This window comes from Pinus tabuliformis, chromosome 4_1, assembly GCF_031772625.1.
Source record: "Pinus tabuliformis cultivar Carrire ecotype Pingquan chromosome 4_1, CPIR1, whole genome shotgun sequence".
In the NCBI taxonomy this organism is placed as follows: Eukaryota; Viridiplantae; Streptophyta; class Pinopsida; order Pinales; family Pinaceae; genus Pinus; species Pinus tabuliformis.
In genome coordinates this window covers 55,766,434-55,785,532 of record NC_142303.1, presented here as the reverse complement: position 1 = coordinate 55,785,532, position 19,099 = coordinate 55,766,434, and the positions used below count along the sequence as shown (strand labels likewise).

Here is a 19,099-nt window from a genome sequence, read left to right as displayed (position 1 = left end):
AAATCTTACATCTCTATCACTAACAATGACTTTAGGTAGACCATGTAGCTTGTAGATGTTTTTGCAAAATACCTCTGCAGTTTGCTTGGTTGAGTCCATTTTCTTGACTGCCATAAAGTGTGTATATTTAGTAAGTTTGTCTACTACAACGAATATCTTATCCTTATAATCAGACATGGGTAAACCGTCAATGAATTCCATTGAAATTTCTTCCCAATTCTGATTTGGAACATGTAAGGGGTGTAATAATCCAGGAGTTGAGACGTTTTCACTTTAGCTTCTTTGACAGATGTCACATTCGGCAACGTATTTCTGAATCTCTTTACTCATTCCCTTCCAATAGAATGACTGGTGTGCGTTGTAGTATGTCTTAAAGAACCCAACGTGCCTAGTTGTAGGGGAATTGTGTGATTCCTTTAGAGCTTTTATTTTAAACTTTGATGAAGGACTTAAGTAAATTCTACCCTTATACCATAGTATGTCATTCTTCCATTCAAAATTAGGGTGTTGAATGATGTTTTCGATTATCGAGCAAGAGTCTGGTTCCTTGGCATATTCAGCTCAGATCTCGTCCAACCAATCAGGAACCACTACCAAAGCGGCACATGTTGTGGTGTCTTCATCTTTACGTGAAAGAGCATCAGCAACCACATTGTCCTTTCCCCTTTTGTGCAAGATTTCCATGTCAAATGCTGCAAGTTTCTCTATCCACTTATGTTGTTCTGTAGATAATGTTTTTTGTTGTAACAAGAACTGAAGATTGTTATGATCGGTACGGATTGAAAATTTGCTCCATAATAAGTATTGACGCCACTTGCTTAGTGCATGAATAATAGCCAACATCTCCTTGTGGTAGGTAGACTTCAAGATGTTGAAGTTTCTAAGTTTACTTAGTTAGAAACCCTCCATGCACTTTATCTAATTTATTCCTACCTACTTGTTATTTTCCTTAACAAGTTATTTACAATGTAAATACTGAAAATAAACACTAGTGCATGTTCAACATATTACAGATCAACAACTAAAAGAAACAAGAACAAACACACCACATGACACCATTATTTTTGGACTAATGTCCCTGGAAAAACCTAATGCGGGAAAACCAGTGCAACTATCCAAGGGTTTTCCTATTAAGCAATATCATAGTACAATCTAGGTGCCGAAACTGGCCTACCCAACAGAGAATTTCCTTAGCAGTAATACCTCTCAGTTTCTGACAATCTGCTGGCTGAAACCGTGGATAATCCTTCCAGCAGCTACTCAGCACCAATTTGCCCCAGAAACCCCAGCATCTGCCCAATCTGGACTGCGTCAGCCTCTCCTAGCCCAGCGCTGGCCCTGCATCAGCCCCAGGAGGCCCTGCGTTAGCTCTCTGAGCCTCTACGTCAGCTACGCTGGCCCCTCTAGTGCTCTACACAGCGCTTAGCTGCCTCTGCGTGAGCACTGGTTGCTCCTGCGTCTCTCTCTGGTTGCTCTGCTGCTATCCCAACACTATCTCTGCCTCTCTGTCTCTCTATACCCAATGCCCCTCAGTTGCTTTCCGATCACTGATTCTATCTCTGTTAGCAAACCCCGCTCTAGAGAATAGAATCACTGATCACTCTAGTGTACTCTCCAAGTGACCCTCAAGCCTCCTCTTATACTTTTCCTGTTGACATCTCAACGACCGAGATTAAGTCCCTAATCAACGGCTAAGATTAGATCTGGCTTGATCAACGTCTTTTGGACCACTCTAACACAGATTCATATTAATACACATTAATATTTTATTTTCCCTAAGTTTAGACTTAGGGACTCCATTAAAAATATTAATTATTTTAATATCTCCTGATTTGTTTAGAATCTGCCCAAAACCTTTCTGGGTATTGGAGATCTCATGTGCCCCAACCTCTCCACCAAATTTCGTGGCTAGAGCACATCCGATGCTACCCCAAATCAACACAAGCTTTTCCTATTTATTAAGTTTTCGACTTTCGTAAGCTATGGGGCGACCATCTTGCATTAGCACTGCACCAATCCCAAACCCTGAGGCATCACATTCTACCACAAAAGGTTTGGAGAAATCAAGGGTTGCCAAAACCAAAGTAGATGGCATTATCTCTTTTAAGGATTCGAAGCATTTATCTACTTTATTGTCCCATTGAAAGGAATTTTTCTTTAGTAAATTCATTAAAGGAGCAGTCTCGTGTAGAAATTTCTGTTTTCCCACCCCGGTTTTCAGTTTCACCTTATTTCTCCCATATAGTTAAATGCCTATTCCCATATCCATACATTTAACACTGAAAAAATAATATTTTGCTGAAAACACAAATTCTGGAAATTTTACAAAATGCTAGAAAATGCAGAAATAAAATTCAGCAGTTACAAACAGCGATTAAACACATTTAAACACAGAGATTTTTGGTCAAGGTGACCCTAGAAAAACCCCCTACAACTCTTGGGGAAAATCAGTTCGAGAGCTCTTCTTTATTTCTGAAAATTGCCTTTTTACAGTGAGAAATATTCAACAAAAAAATCAGCAAGCAAATTTACAACTTATCTCTTTTCTTGTGCTTCACAGCAATCTGGAAATTACAGCAAACAGGACAGCAATAAATGTTGTACAGCCTCATCGACTTTCGTGCCCACTTTCAGCATTAAATGCTACTGTACGGCCAGTATTAAATGTGTTGTACGGACTGCAATAAATGCGTTGTACGGCCTGCAGTAAATGCATTGTACGGCCCTCGTTTTGCGCACAGAAAAACCAGCAAACTGCTCCTCGATTTTTGTGCAAACCACTCCTCGAAAATCGTACCAAAATCTGCCTTTCACTGTGTGCTGAATCAGCTGTACAAATCTGCTCAACTGCTGCCTTGGAATGTGTGCCAAGCTGTTGTCTCCTTCTCCTCCCTGCTCAGAAATCTCTCTTGCTCTCTTGCTCTCCTTCTCCCAATCTGCTCATGAAAAAATGAATGACCTTTTCCTCCTTTAATCTAACCCTAAGTGACTTTTGGGTGATCCTAAATCCAATGGCTGAAATAGATTGAGATCTATGGCTGAGATTAAATGCTCATTTAAATCTCACTTTCTATTTTAATTCACCCCACTTTAATAAAGACCCACTTAGTCATTTATTTCCAAAGTCACTTTTCCTTTCTAATTTTTCATTGACTTTATAAAAGTCACTTTAAAATTAGACTTTAGTAACTTTATCACTTAAAGTCACTTTTAAATTAAATTTAACTTTATAAAAATTATAAAGTCAATTTAGGAGAAAAATTAAATTCTTTTGGACATTTTTCCCTAAGCCAAAAATCAAAGCCTTAGGGAACCACCTGTCCTCCGGTACCAAATTTCAACACTCCCTCTTACCGAGGAAGGTGTTCCTCACCACACCCATCTTGTCCCTGAAATAGTCATGCTTGCCCCGTGGTAAGGCTTTGGTAAGAATATCTGCAACCTGCTCATCAGTGGAAATATACTCAAGCTTCACAGCGCCCTTCTGAACACAGTCTCTGATGAAATGATATTTGATCCCGATATGCTTTGACTTGTCATGAAATACTGGATTCTCCGTGAGTTTAATGCAACTCTGATTATCACAATAAATAACTGAAGGCCTCAACGTCTGACCAAATAAGCCAAACAACATCTTGCGAAGCCAGATGGCCTCACAACTAGCTAGACTGGCTACCATATACTATGCTTCCACTGAACTCAATGCTACTGACTGCTGCTTCCGGCTGAACCATGACACTACTGCCGAACCCAACCCAAAACAGCACCCTGAAGTGCTCTTCCTATCAGAAGCACAAACTGCCCAATCAAAATCAGTGTAACCTGCCAATCTCACTCCATCCCCTTGCCTGTAGCCCAGACCATAATCCACTGTCCCCTGCAAGTACCGCAAAATGTGTTTTGCAGCCACCCAGTGAACCTTCCTAGGCTCACACATAAACTGACTCATCGTGTTGACTGCAAAACAATATCTAATGTTGACCAAATACATCAAGGAACCAATCAGCTGCCTGTACAATGTGGGATCCACCAACTCCGAATCCGAAGCATGAAGCTTCTTCCAGTTGGTGATCATCGGTGTCGACATGGGTCTACAATCCTCCATGTGGAATCTGCCAAGGATGTCCACAATATACTTCCCCTACCCCAGGAAGAAATGCCCCTCCTCCTGCCACACCTCCAAACCCAAAAAGTAATGCATCAAGTCGATGTCCTTCATCTCAAACTCCGCCACAAGATCTCTCTTGCAGTGCTCTATGAGTCTCTCTGCACCTGTAATGACCAAGTCATCCACATACAGCACCAGAATGAGAGGCTCCTCACCTATCACAATAAAGTAAAAGTTCGGATCTGCCTCACTCTTTGTGAAACCCAACCCCTGCAAGTATGTATCTATCCTAGAGTACCAAGCTCTGGGAGCTTGCTTCAGGCCATAGAGGGCCTTCTTTAGTCTGCACGCATGGGACTCCTTCCCATGCACCTCAAAGCCCTGTGGCTGCTCAATGTACACCTCCTCCTGTATGAAGCCATTGAGAAATGCAGTCTTCACATCCATCTGGTGGATCTTCCAACCCATCTCTGCTGCTATCGATATAATGGAGCGGATCGAAGTATATCGAGCCACGGGAGCGAAGGTCTCCTCATAATCAACTCCCTCTACCTGGGAGAACCCTCTAGCCACAAACCTCGCTTTGAATTTCTCAATGCTGCCATCTGCAGCATGCTTTACCTTGTAAAGCCATCTGGAAGTAACCACGGATTTGCCCTCAGGCCTCGGCACCACCTCCCAAACATCATTCTTCATGATAGAAGAATACTCCTCCTGCATGGCCTCTCTCCAAACCTGCTGGCTAGCTGCCTCCTCATAGCTAGAAGGCTCAGAGTCAAGGATGCTGGTAACCATTGCCATATAGCTACAAAACCTCTCAGGTGGTCTACTCTCTCTGACCGGCCTCTTCGGCTCAGCAACAGATGTGGCATCTCTCAAGGTGTCCTAAAACCACTTGGGCTTCCTCTTCCCTGAGTGCACTTCTCCCATAGGAGAATGAAACTCCTCCTCCCCATCATCATCAGGAGCCTGAACTCCTGACTGTCTGTCTGCTGTCCTCCTGCTTGCACCTGAACCTGTAGAAGCTGAGGTACCGTGTGAACTGTCCATCAGTGGACTCCCTAGTGAACTGCTCTGTGAACTGCTCTGCATGCTGCCCAGAGCACCACCCCTCTGGCTCGGTGAGCCACTGCTCACTGACGGACCTGACATCCTCATAGATGTGCCTCCAGATCCTCCTGATCCCTGCCCACTGGATCCCTGCGACTTACTCAACTGCTGCTGAGGGTCTGGCTGATCCAAATACTCTAACTCCCGTGATATCCTAAAGGCCCTGTCCTCCTCGAACTTCACATCTCGCCTAACAACAACTCTCCCCTATGCAAGAATGTAAATCTGAAAGGCCTTTGAGGTTTCACTGTAGCCCACAGAGATACCCTTCTCTGCGGTGGGCTCTAGTTTGGTCCTCTTCTCCTCGGGTATGTAGGAGTATGTAATGCATCCAAAAATACGAAGATGACCAATATCAGGCTTCTTCCCAGAGAAAGCCTCATCTGGAGTCATGTGCCCCAAGGCACGATGCGGACTCCTGTTCTGCAAGTAAACAGTTGTGTTGCAGGCCTCTGCCCACAAGAACAATGGCAACCCCTGATCATGTAACATGGATTTGGCAGCCCCTACGATGGATCTGTTTTTCCTCTCCGCAACCCCGTTCTGTTGGGGGTTGTAAGGAACAGTGAACTCCCTCCTAATGCCTGCCTCCGCACAATAGTCAACAAACTCTCCAAGGGTGTACTCTCAGCCATTGTCCGACCTCAGGTACTTGATCTTCCGACCTGTCTGTGTCTCCACAAGAGCTCTAAACTCCTGAAACCGCTTGAAGACCTCACTCTTGGTCTTCAAGAATAAATCCAGGGCCTCCTGGAGTGATCATCAATGAATAAAACATAGTACTCATATCCACTCAAGGAAACATGAGACGTCCGACCGCTCACATCAGAATGAATCAAATCAAGTATCCCAGTCGCTCTGCTGTCACTGCTGGGAAAAGGGGATTTGGCAAACTTGCCCATCGCACATCCTCTGCAAGTATCAAAGTGATCAGTGCTGAAATCTGGCACACATGTATCTCTCGCAAGGTCCTCAAGGCTCCATGATACATATGTCCCATCCTGCGGTGCCAAATCTAACATAGCTCAGAACTGCTAGCTCTGCTGTCGGTACTACTGCTCAATGCCACAAGGGACTGGATGCAAACTTGTACACCTTTGCATTGCGTACACCTATCACTCTAGCTGAATCAGCTGGAGTGCCCCTGGGATACATCAACACCTATCCTCCCCTGAACAGTACCTCATATCCTCTGTCCTCCAAAGCTGAGACGGATATGAGGTTCTTCCTCATCCCTGGCACATAAAGAACGTCTGACACCTTCAAGGGAGGTTTGGACTCCCTCTGAAATGTCAGTGTCCCCACCCCGACTGCTCTGACAACTCTGTCATCACCGAGTACTACCTCAATATCAGTGCCACTCTCTGAAAGCTCTGAGAAGTACTCCCGGACTCCTGTCATGTGACGTGAAGCCCCACTGTCCACATACCAGATACCTGAAGATGCTCCGCTAATCGAGGGAAAAGCATGCTCCCTCTGAACCTGTGTGGCAGGTGATCCTGCACTAGGGGACTCATACGCAGTGAACCCAAACTCTCGGTCAAAACGAACTGCAAAGTCCTCAACCTCTGCTGAAGCTGCCACGTTCTGGTTCTTCCCCTTCTTCTTCTTCTTCTCCGGACACACAACTGCATAGTGTCCCATCTTTTGACAATTCCAACACTTCACCTTGGAATAGTCCTTCTGTGTGTCACCCTGTTTACCTTTACCTTTGCCTTTGCCCCCACCATTGCTTGTGGAAGCCTGCTTCTTTCCTTTGTCTTTCTTACCTCCTGCCTACAGTGCTACATCCTCATCCTGCTCAACTGGCTTGGTGTTAAATTGGAAACTAGGGCCAAACTCCATGTGGGTCGGCTTATTTATGGCAGCTGATATTTTTATTGGATCCCTCTCGTCGAGAGGTGTAGGATTGATCCAAAGATCATCCGATTCCGATAAGTATTTATGGAGATATGAATTTATTTTGTTTATGTAATTATTATCAAGCCGACCAGCTCTTATGTAGGCTCTAGAAGCCCAACCGACGTGTCTATTCATCATCCTTGCTTTAGTATAAATAGAAGAGTTTTGATGTCAATTGGCACACGTATTCTTAAGGTGATCTCCTCTCCACGTCTGGGTTTTTGGAAGGAGAGAACCAAAAGATACGCTGGCCCAAGAGTGATGCCCTAACCGCAGGAAGCCGCAGGCATATGAGGATGATCTACGCAATAGACAGAGACCTAATACATTGTCCAGAAGTCTAATATGCAGGTCCTAACCTACGCAGTCAAGGAGGCTCCCATTATGCAGATCAGGGAGACTTATACGATGTTCATAATGGAGACATATACGCTATACATTGTTCATTATGGATACGCTGGTCATTAAATGCTATACGCTGTTCTTATACCCTGTTCTGGAAGCAGGGCAGAGAGACTCCCTACACACAATGACTATCATATGGAAGCCGCGGTCATAACCACAGTCACGAGGAGGTGGAACCGCTGTTAACATGGAGCTGCAGTCACGAAGAAAGTCGCAGTCTTGGTAAGGGAAGCCACTGTCATGAAGACCTCAGTCAAGCCGCAGTGATGAAGAGTCAAGCCGCAGAAAGCCGCAGTGATGGAGAGGGAAGACGCAGTAGGAGCCGCAGTCAAGTGTAAGGGTGCCACAGTCATGGTAACCCGCAATAGCAATTTGGAAAATCAAGTCTCAGATAAGGACGTTGTATTTATATGAGTTATGGGCTATTTATAGTCTCGGACATAACCACAGTGAGCCGCTATCTTAATGAAGCAAAGGATCAGAGTCATATAATATAGATCTATACGCAGCTATGAAGCCAGCGTAATGAAATAAAAGGGAAACTCATAACAACCGAATCTCAACGCAATGCAAGATGCCTGGCGATCGAAATATTGGAGTTGCAGTGGACTACTCAGCCTCAAGCAAATTTGCCCTCAAATGGGCTCTGGATAATCTGGCAGACAAGGGAGATCGAGTCGTGGTTATTCATGTCAATCAAAACAAACCGCCGGAGAGCGGACAGAGTCAACTGTGGGAGCAGTCCGGATCACCTCTGATTCCTTTATCCGAGTTCAGAGTAGCCAATATGTCTAAGCTCCGGATGCTGAGACTCTGGATTTGCTGGACACTGCGTCAAGGCAAAAGGAGCTAGAAGTAATAGCCAAGGTTTATTGGGGTGATGCGAGGGAGAAGTTATGCGAGGCGGTTGAGGACCTTAAGCTTGATAGTTTGGTGATGGACAGCAGAGGCCTTGGGCAGCTGAAAAGGGTTTTCCTCGGAAGTGTGAGTAATTATGTTATAAGCAGCGCAAACTGCCCCGTGACTGTTGTAAAGGAACCTGGATTCAAACCATGAAGAGAATCAGTGTTTCATATAGGTATAAATAAAAAAAACAAAGAAACCTTTTGGTTTGTTATGTCCGTAAGGCACTGGGATTTGAACATTACCTATGCCCTTTTGATTTACGAATTGTAATTTGTAAGGTTGGGACAAATATGGTCAGTATGTGATGACAGCACTGTATTCCTGCAATGTTCATCGCTGTTTGTATTTTTTATATATTTTGGTATCTCCGCCACAGCCAAACTAGTTTTTATATTTTGGCCAAAGCTTATTTGTGTTATTAGCTGATGAAGATCATGGGCAGCACAGTGATGTATGAGAGCATGAGCAGCATGATGATCATGGGCAGCACAGTGATGTATGAGAGCATGAGCAGCATGATGATCATGGGCAGCATAGTGATGTATGAGAGCATGAGCAGCATGATGATCATGGGCAGCATGATGGTGCTACACAGTAAGGTGTAGCAAATGGACGAGATGCAGCACGATGATAGGTGAAGGAGTCACCTTGAGAATCAGTTGAAGCAGAATGTCTTCAACTGATTTCATCATGATATGAAATGATCTATGCTAGATCTAGATAAGTCAAAGTATTGACTTCTGTTGTAAATGTACTCTCTCTCTCTCTCTCCTTCTCTGCTGAACTTTGAAGATAAAAGAAGATTTGATCAAAGGGTTTCCCCACACATTGTGGGGTTTGTCCCTGGCTCGCGCCATATCTTGTGTCTTCTTGCCTTGGCTTGTCTTCTACGTTTTATATTTATGTTCTATCTGCAGTTTATCGTAATGCTGATGTGATTGCTAACTGTGAAAATTTAAATAAATTGCTCTAGCATAGAACATACCTAATCTTAACACTTGGCTGCCCCAAGCTGACCTTTCCTGATCTCTGTCTGAATGCAATCATCCCAAAACCTCTCCCATGTGGGAAGGGTCTCACATGCACAAACCCCATCAGCAAAGTTCATCCATGAATGGGGAAGGCCATTCACTGCAATCCGCACCAACTCAGTGGGTTGAATGGCCTCTCCAATTGCTGCCAACTCATCTCTCACATTAGTAATCCTTGTGAGATATCCAGCTGCACTATCATTACCCATCTTAATGTTCTTCAGCTTTCCTTCAGGACCATTTTCTGGTTCTCATTGGTACTCTAGTAGAGATTGGACAATGTTGTCCACATCTCATGGGCATTTCTCTTTCCTCTCACATGAAGAATGCAATGGTCTTTGACTCTGTCTAGAATCAGCCTCTTACCCTTGTTGTTCTTTTTATTATACTCAACCAACTGAGTAGCATCAGTAGGCACAACAACAGGGTTCTGTGTGGTATGCACCATGATATCCCAAACTTCTGCCTCCTCAAAGATACTCTGCATTCTCTCCTTCCAAACAGTGTAATTTGTATGCCCATCTAACCTATCATCCACCCTCAATCCCAATGACATCCTGCTGTCCTAAAACTGAAAAATAGCACTGCTGTAGTAAAGATAAAACTGTTGTTTGTGAAAAATCAGCTTGCTGGAATTTTCTGAGTGAAAAATCAGCAGCTGTAATTTTTTTCTCCTTGCTGTCCCAAACTGCACTTTAGCACTCAAGCTCTGATACCATGTAGAAATTTCTATTTTCCCACCCCGGTTTTCAGTTTCACCTAATTTCTCCCATATAGTTAAACACCCATTCCCATATCTATACATTTAACACTGAAAAAATAATTTTTTGCTGAAAACACAAATTCTGGAAATTTTACAGAATGCTGGGAAATGCAGAAATAAAATTTAGTAGTTACAAGCAGCCATTAAAACACATTTAAACACAGAGATTTTTGGTCAAGGTGACCCTGGAAAAACCCCATACAACTCTTGGGGAAAACTAGTTCGAGAGCTCTTCTTTATTTCTGAAAATTGCCTTTTTACAGTGAGAAATATTCAGCAAAAAAATTAGCAAGCAAATTTACAACTTATCTCTTTTCCCGTGCCTCACAGCAATCTGGAAATTACAGCAAACAGGACAGCAATAAATGTTGTATGGCCTCCTCGACTTTCGTGCCCATTTTCAGCATTAAATGTTGTTGTACGGCCAGCATTAAATGCACTGTACAGACTGCAATAAATGCGCTATACGCCTTGCAATAAATGTGTTGTACGACCCTCGTTTTGCATGCAGAAAAAACCAGCAAACTACTCGATTTTTGTGCAAACCACTCCTCGAAAATCGTGCCAAAATCTGCCTTTCACTGTGTGTTGAATCAGTTGTACAAATCTGCTCAACTGCTGCCTTGGAATGTGTGCCAAGCTGTTGTCTCCTTCTCCTCCTTGCTCAGAAATCTCTCTTGCTCTCTTGCTCTCCTTCTCCCAATCTGCTCATGAAAGAATGAATGACCTTTTCCTCATTTTCCTCCTTTAATCTAACCCTAAGTGAGTTTTGAGTGATCCCTAAATCCAATGGCTGAAATAGATTGAGATCTATGGCTGAGATTAAATGCTCATTTAAATCTCACTTTCTATTTTTAATTCACCCCACTTTAATAAAGACCCACTTAGTCATTTATTTCCAAAGTCACTTTTCCTTTCTAATTTTTCATTGACTTTATAAAAGTCACTTTAATATTAGACTTTAGTAACTTTATCACTTAAAGTCACTTTTAAATTAGATTTAACTTTATAAAAATTATAAAGTCACTTTAGGAGAAAAATTAAATTCTTTTGAACACTTTTCCCTAGGCCAAAGATCAAAGCCTTAATGAACCACCTGTCCTCCAGTACCAAATTTCAACATCTCATGTGCGTAATTCTTTATGAATCTTATGTAGTATCCAGTTAATCCAAGGAATCCCCTAAGTTTGGATATATTCTTTTGCTTGGGCCACTTTTTGATTGCTTTAATTTTGTTGGGATCCACTTGGACTCCTTTTAATATGATGTGTCCCATGTATTCAACTTCCTTCTGTCCAAAGGTACATTTTGATAATTTTGCATAAATTGATGCTTCTCCAATACATAAAGTACTTCTTCTAGATGCTTGAGGTGCTCCTTCCATGTTTTGCTGTAGACGAGAATATCATCAAAAAAAACCAATACGAATTTTCGCAAGTATGGGCGGAAGAGTTTGTTCATAGTTTCCTGGAAGTTGGTTGGTGCATTTGTCAGACCAAATGGAATTACCTTAAACTCATAGTGCCCTTCATGAGTTTTGAATGCAGTTTTCTCAACGTCTTCTAATCTTACTCGAATTTGATAGTAGCCGGACCTCAAATATAATGAAAAATATTCAGTGCCATGGAGTTTGTTTAGCATCTCATCAACCAATGGAATGGGAAATTTGTGTTTAATACTAATCTTGTTTAATCCTTGATAATCTATACACAACCGCACGACAACAGAGAAAACTTGAATAGACACGGCATAATGGAAATAGGGTGTTGACAAGAGTGCACAACGATGCAGGGAGACAGGGAGACCGACGGATCGAGCGTGAATGCATAAGATGGGTTATGAACGCGGCAAGAGCGGATAGGAGCACGAAGGAGCAGCGAATGGGATGGTGGGAAGTATGGTGACAGAATGTTGATACGGTGATGCATATGTGAGAAGAAAGTTGGCTTTGATACCACTGTTAGGAGAAAAACTTGGTCGCTGCAATTGAATTGCAAAAGACGCAACTTCACTTGTAATAATATATATTTTATTCAATACTCAGATGATGATTACAATTCCTCGGACAGTATGCCTAAATAAGCAGTGGCTAATCACGAAGTTGATTGGTCATGACTTTTGACCTTAAGCCTTTTCATAACTAACATTACTATCTATTTATTTATTCTCATTGGATAGCCCTATGTCTCAGCTTTGTCTAGCATTTTACAGAATCACAATTCCCCCCCACATATCTCCATTACTTTTGTTTATCATTATTACTATTATTCATATCATTTCTCTATTTTCCATTTTCTTTTACTAAATATTATTTCATGTGGAATTACCTTACCTCTTCTCCCATTTTATTTTCATTTTCCAAAGTTGTGAGGAAGTATTTCTCCACTTCATATCCCTCCACACATTCCTTTCTTTGCACATAACCATTTTAGTATATTCCATACTTAACCATTTCAAGAAAGTATGGAAGGTTTTGCATACCACATTCTTTGCACACCATTACCTCTTCATAACTGAGGAAATACATGTATAACACTAGATCTGATCCACTTGATCAAGCCCTCCATGGATGATTTGGATCTCCTTGTTGCCCCCTTCCTTGGACCCAACATCTATCCTCGCTAAGATGTCTCTCTCAATCTTGTGTTGTTATCTGTTGTGTCTTTAATGGTTCATACGATCTAGGTTTACTAGGGTTTCTACCCTTCCCAATGCAGATGTTATCGCTATCGGTCCTACCCAGTCAATTAATCTATCTTTATCTCAGTATCCTTGTTTTTATAGCTTTACATTGAGCTAAATCACTAACCCTGATATCCAAAGCGATTGACAACCGAGATTAGATCTCACCTCACTTGAGACCGGTTACCACTCAAACCAGCAGGGGACCTAAAGGGGTTCCTAAGAGGGAAACTGCTAGGTTAAGGGCAACGGTGGAGGCTTAGCCCACTGTCACCACAGCTAAGTCTCCCTGCTCTTTACGAACTTTCACTGATAGGAGGAGTCCCAGTAGTGTAGGAATCACTTGTAAAGTATATGTCAATGGAGAGGTGAGAAGTGACCCTGAAAACCCTTTCCCAAGGATGGAGTGAAGAATGGAGCTTGCTTGCTCTTTAAGCAAAGGACTTGGTCCACCAGGGATAAGGGGCAAGGATTGGAGGGTTGAGGAAGGAAGGAATCAAGATAGGCTTATAAACAAGTTTCTCAATCCTTACAATCCTTGGAAACTTGGATTCCCAAATGGTCCTTAATAAATAATCTTTATTGAGAAGTGGGACCATACGGGGCCAAGTGCACCCAGCCCAGGTTCAGGGATGGAATGTAGCAACCAATGATGTTCCTATCCTGGGCAAGGTGAGAGGAAGGAACCAAACAAGAAGATTTACTTCAAAAGGTTGAATTGATCCTATTGAGGTCTAGCCTTGGGGGTGCCTAGGCACAATTTGATCCTAGAGCTAGGGCTTGGGATTCCTAGAGATTCCACCATTAGAATTGCCTCAAATTTGGAGGAGAGGGAAGGGACCCACCAGCGCAGTAGCCTATAAGAGATTGAAGTTTTTCCTTGGATCAATTCCCGAGAAATTGATGCCCTAGGTGACCTAATGGGGCTAGACTTGGGGAAAATGGTAAAAAGGAGGGCTAAAATGATCACCCTTTTTGACGGATCGGTCTCTAGTTCACTTGGGGATATGAAGTCAAGGATAATGATGAGTAAGAACTTGGTTTATTGATCAAGAAGGCCCGGAAAGTCAGCTTCATCCAATGTTGACAGAAAGAAAAGAAAAGTGACCTTCAAGCATTTATACTTCAAAGCAAATGATGCAAGCTTCTCGAGATAAATAAATCTCTAGGATATTTCATTCATATAACATTGGCCCACACATTAAATTAGCTAAAACATGCTCAATTCCACATTTCAATAATGCTAATTTTAGCAGTATGCAGCACCAAGAATAATAGCATTAAATTTACTTACAATGTTACAGAGTATATCCAACCAGCATTTTGTTTTCTCAATAAATCTCAAGACAAGAGAAATAGCCCAAATCCATACATCAAAATTCATCCATCTCCAAAAAATATCCACCAAGGAAAAAGTGTGAAATTCTCTATGATTAGAGAGATCTCAAGTCAAGTGATGATCCAAATGAATGTATCTAACATCAATATATAGCCTCCTAAGGAGTTCGAATTAGCCTATGGGCCTACATTAGCCCCTATTGATAAAATAGTGTGCAAATAATAACCCCTTTTGGTGACACACCCACCAAACTAGCTCACAAATGTAAAAATAAGCCTCACAAGGGGCCAAATAATAGTATGTGCATGTCGTAGGGCCCTCCAAAGGCTCAATAGTATCCTAAAGTGTCATATTGAGGAATAAATTCCTCGAAATATGATGGACAAGGGGGTGGCCCCTTGTTCTCCAAGTAGTAGACCTGTGGTGCTCCCTGTGGGTCTAAGGGCACATCAATGACCCCATGGGTCTCCATATGAATCGAAGATGCCTATAGATCCTTTGTAATGGTCCAGGTGGTGGAATGAATGCTGCCATGAAATTGTACAAGTGTTGGGACTCCTACCAAGAGTGTGTGGCTCCTGTGGGGGCCTGCCACGCATAGTGTACCAAGCATATCACCATCATCCTAAAAGTGGATCGTTGGTAGTCTCTGAACATCCATGAAGACCTGTGGAGTGTTGTCTGCTGTTGTGGAGGCCCATGGTTCTCTATGCACACCCTACATGTGCCAATGTAGACCTCTTGGGGTCAGGATCCCATATAGAGAAACCAAACCCAAGTGGAAACCACCTGCAATCTTGCATAAGATCCAACGCATCCCCTAGGCTTCCAGTACAACCAGTCATTAAAATAATTGGGTAAAAGAGCTTACAAATCATGAATAGCAAAGTGGGCACTTCATAATGGCATCCCCTTCCATAGTGCGCTTTGGCATGTGCTAGTGTCTCCAAGCTCCAAAGGGGGTTAGCCAAGTACCTTATTAGGTGGTTTCAGCCCTTAGAGGAGATAGGATGTCCAAGGTACATCCCTCTAATGGGGGTTGCAAGTGACAAATAAGTGACATGGAATAGGGGATGAGAGGGGTAGTCATGGGCCACATAATGGAGCATAGAGGTAGCTAGATAAGGGGAAGCCCACCACTTGGGTATGTAATGTATAGTAGGGAGTAGTCGTGGTACATGAGGTGCCCCGGCCTTGATTTTTCCACCCTTTTTAATATGTTTTTTGCCTTTTATGAATTTTCTTTAATTAATTGCACGGGGCTCTAAGGACAAGAGCATGATGTGTAAAATATAGCAGTGATTACCCCTTTCAAGGTATGGCAGTTCATTGACCTCCAGGGGTTGGGACAATCATGGGTTCCTGAATTATAAAAGAGGCTCATCTAAGACCTGTGGAACCGGGGTGATGGCCATGGATTGGGGTAGAGCTCATTGTTAATTTGGGGTAGCATCAGATGTGCTCTAGCCACGAAAATTGGTGGAGAGGCTAAAGCACATGAGATCTCCAATACCCAGAAATGGTTTGGGCAGATTCTAAACAGTTTGGGAGATATTAAAATAATTAATATTTTTAATGGAGTCCCTAAGTCTAAACTTAAGGAAAATAAAATATTAATGTGAATTAATATAAAACTATGTTAGAAGGATCCAAAAGTCATGGATCAAGCCAAAGTTAATCTTAGTCGTTGATTAGGGACTTAATCTCGGCTGTTGAATTGTCAACGAGAAAAGTATAAGAGGAGGCTTGAGGGTCACTTGGAGAACACACCGAGTTGATCGAGATTTCGACTTTCTAAGGCTGGGTTTGCTGAGGAAGTTGAGAGAGTGATCAAATTTGCAGCTGAGGGGCAGTGAATACAGAAGCGGAGATGTAGAGATAGCACTAGGCCGATCAGCGCAATGGCCAGGAGTGAAAGACACAGAACCAGCCAGGGCTCACGCAAAGGCAACCAGGAGCTACGCAGTGCCTTAGAGGGCCAGCGTGGGTGACGCAGAGGGCCAGAGGGCTGACGCAGTGCCTCCAGAGGCTGACGCAGGCCAAGCCAGAGTGACGTTGGGCAAACGCTGGGCCAGAAAGGGCTAACGTTGTCCCTAGAGGCTGACGCTGGGGTTTCGTGGGGCAGATTGGAGTTGTGAAGCTACCAGAGTGATTATCCGGGGTTTCAGCCGGAACATCTGTCTCCAACTGAGAGGTACTACTGTCGAGATTATTCTCTGTTGGGTGAGACGGTTTTTGCACCCAGATTGTATTCGGAAACTGCATAATAATAAAACCCTCAGATAGCTACACCAATTTTCCTGCATTGGGTTTTTCCAGGGACATTGGTCCAAAAACAACGATGTCACCGTGTGCTTGTTTTGTTTCCTTCAGTTGATGATCTGTAATGTGTTGAGCATGTACTTGTATTTATTTTCAGTATTTACATGGTAAATAACTTGTTAATTAATTGGAACAAGTAAGCATAAATAAATCGGAGCATGGTTGCAGATCACAGGAGAACTGAGGACATCATCCGAGCAGAGCAACAGCAGCAGAAAACAGCTCTCCCGAGTGACAGAAGTTGTTCCTAGCAGAGTAGCAGCAAGGAAGGGGTGGCACAGTGCTTGTGTCATCAAAATTGAGCTAGGAAGAGGCCAGCGCAGAGATTGAGGAGGGCAGAAAAAGCTCACACAAAACCACGCAGAGACTGGGAGGGTTGATGCAGTTGGCTAGGGGAGCATTTTAGCCAGTACCTGATTGCGCAGAGCCTAGGAGCTCTAACCTTCAGTTTGTTGGGGTTTAGGAGGTTGTGGGTAAGTTGCAAAGTGGAGTTGGTGGGTTACTGTAGTCAAAACAGTACCTAACAAGGAAAGGCCAAGGAGGAGGGAGTTTCTACCGATGATTTCTAGCCGAGATATCCGAATCAGTGGTGCAGTTGCACTAACGATCGGAGTGGGGATATCTCGACATTGGCAGAAGGGTTTCTAGGAGGGAAATTGAGGCTCAGGGGGAGTCACACCAAGAACTTCCAGGAGGGAAGTAGAGGAGCAGCAAGATGGCAGTGAACGGGGTAAGAGACCAGGACAGGCTGAACGGAGCCTCAAACTTTGTAGTCTGGAAGGCCATAATATTATCCGTTCTAGACAGGAATCGTGTCAAGCACTTCGCCTTGAGGACGATAGCAATCCCAGTTGACCCAGCTGATAACGACAAGTATGAGGAGGCAATGGTGAGGGCCAAGAGCATCATTCTTGACGGGGTCAAGGACCATGTAGTACCACATATTGCCGAAAAGGACACGACAAATGAGATGTGGGAGTCCCTAAAGAAATTGTACCAACATACTTCTGTGTAGAGAAGGATGTTACTATAAAATCAGTTGCGGTCATACCAGATGCAGAAGGGAGAACAGATCGACATCTTCCTCGATCGATTGAAGGAAATCCGAAATCAGCTGACTTCCATAGCGACCACGCCAAATCAAGAATTTATGGTGAGAACAGCCCCGAACGCAGTCTCTGAAGACTGGGAGGTGTTTGTTCAGAGCATGCTAGGCAAGGCAACCCTTCCAAATTGGGAGGAAATGTGGGCGGCTCTTCGCCAAGAAGAGATCAGAAGGCTGAGCAAGGCGGGAAGCAGTGGCAAGGGGATCAGAATCAACAAGGAGGAGGAGGTGGATGCTACCCTAGCATCTGAGGGAAAGCAAGAGAAACGGAAGAAGAAGGACCTCTCCAAGGTCAAATGATTCCACTGTGGGGAGTTGGGTCATTATGCAACCCAATGTCCATGGAAGAAAAGCAAGGGAGAGGCCTCCGAGACCAAGGTTGTGCCAGCAAGGTCAGAGAAGGAAGTGGAGACAGACGATGACTGTGCCATGAGTGGACACACACCACTTGAGCGAAAGTGAGGAGACATCAAGCTGTAGTCAATGAAGTAGAAAAACTTCTGATATGCGGAAAAATATGTATTTAAATATTTATTAATGATTGAATTGACAGATAATGAATGATTACAATGGGGTTACTGGCTTATATACCGCCATGGGCACCCTTTGGGGAAAGGGCATGATCTTATGATCATGCCCATTCGTCTAATTAATCCTAATATTTAATTAATAAACCTAAAATTAAAGACTAACTAATTTTTTACATAACATTGCCTTCCTCTCGAAAGAATGCTTTGTCCTCAAAGCATATGTAACGACGGATGTTGTTGACAAAATGCTTCATTCTCCCAAGAAGCGTCTTCTTCGGGTAAGTTCTTCCACTTGATCAGATATTCCAAGATGATCAAAGTCCCACACTTTAAAAGGTCTTGGATTAATCTCTCAATTTCCGTTTTTTGGAGATGTGGATATTGGTATGGCTTGATGTTGACGGGGTCTGACCCTGCCTTCACTTCTAGTGTATGCTCAATTTCCTTATTAGGCGGCATCTTCATAGGTAGGTCTTGAAATACTTTTTTATGCTTCCAAATCAAATCTTGTATCTCTGGTGACTCTTCTCTAGTCATGTTTGCAAATAACATTTCTAACTAGTGACATTGTACTACATAATCGGGTGCTCCTTTTCGAGTCAGCTTCATCATCTGAGATGATGAAGCAACTTGATTTTCTGGTGTTTGGAATCCGTGTAATTTGTACATCTGACCTCCCCATTTGAATTTTATAAATTGTACTTGGTGGTGGTTGGCTGCATAAGTACCTAAATTTCGTAACCACTGAATGCCTAAAACTACATCTACTCCTAACGGTACTGTGAAAAATGGAGACTCTAAACTGAAGTCTTGAATCTGCAATTTAACCTTATGGCATTTCCCCACATTTTCAATCTTCTTACCGTTAGCTACCATCACTTTCATGTTTGGTAAGG

The 19,099-nt window shown here is 43.0% G+C and overlaps 1 protein-coding gene and 1 pseudogene across 3 annotated transcripts in view; one reads left to right on the top strand and one right to left on the bottom strand.

Annotated features, from left to right (window-relative positions):
• The window catches only part of RECQI1 (RECQ helicase l1), a 233,625-nt gene that overhangs the window by 115,902 nt on the left and 98,624 nt on the right, over nt 1-19,099 (bottom strand). The gene's annotated exons all lie outside the window — the stretch shown is intronic.
• LOC149174129 (universal stress protein PHOS32-like) lies at nt 8,065-8,857 on the top strand (annotated as a pseudogene).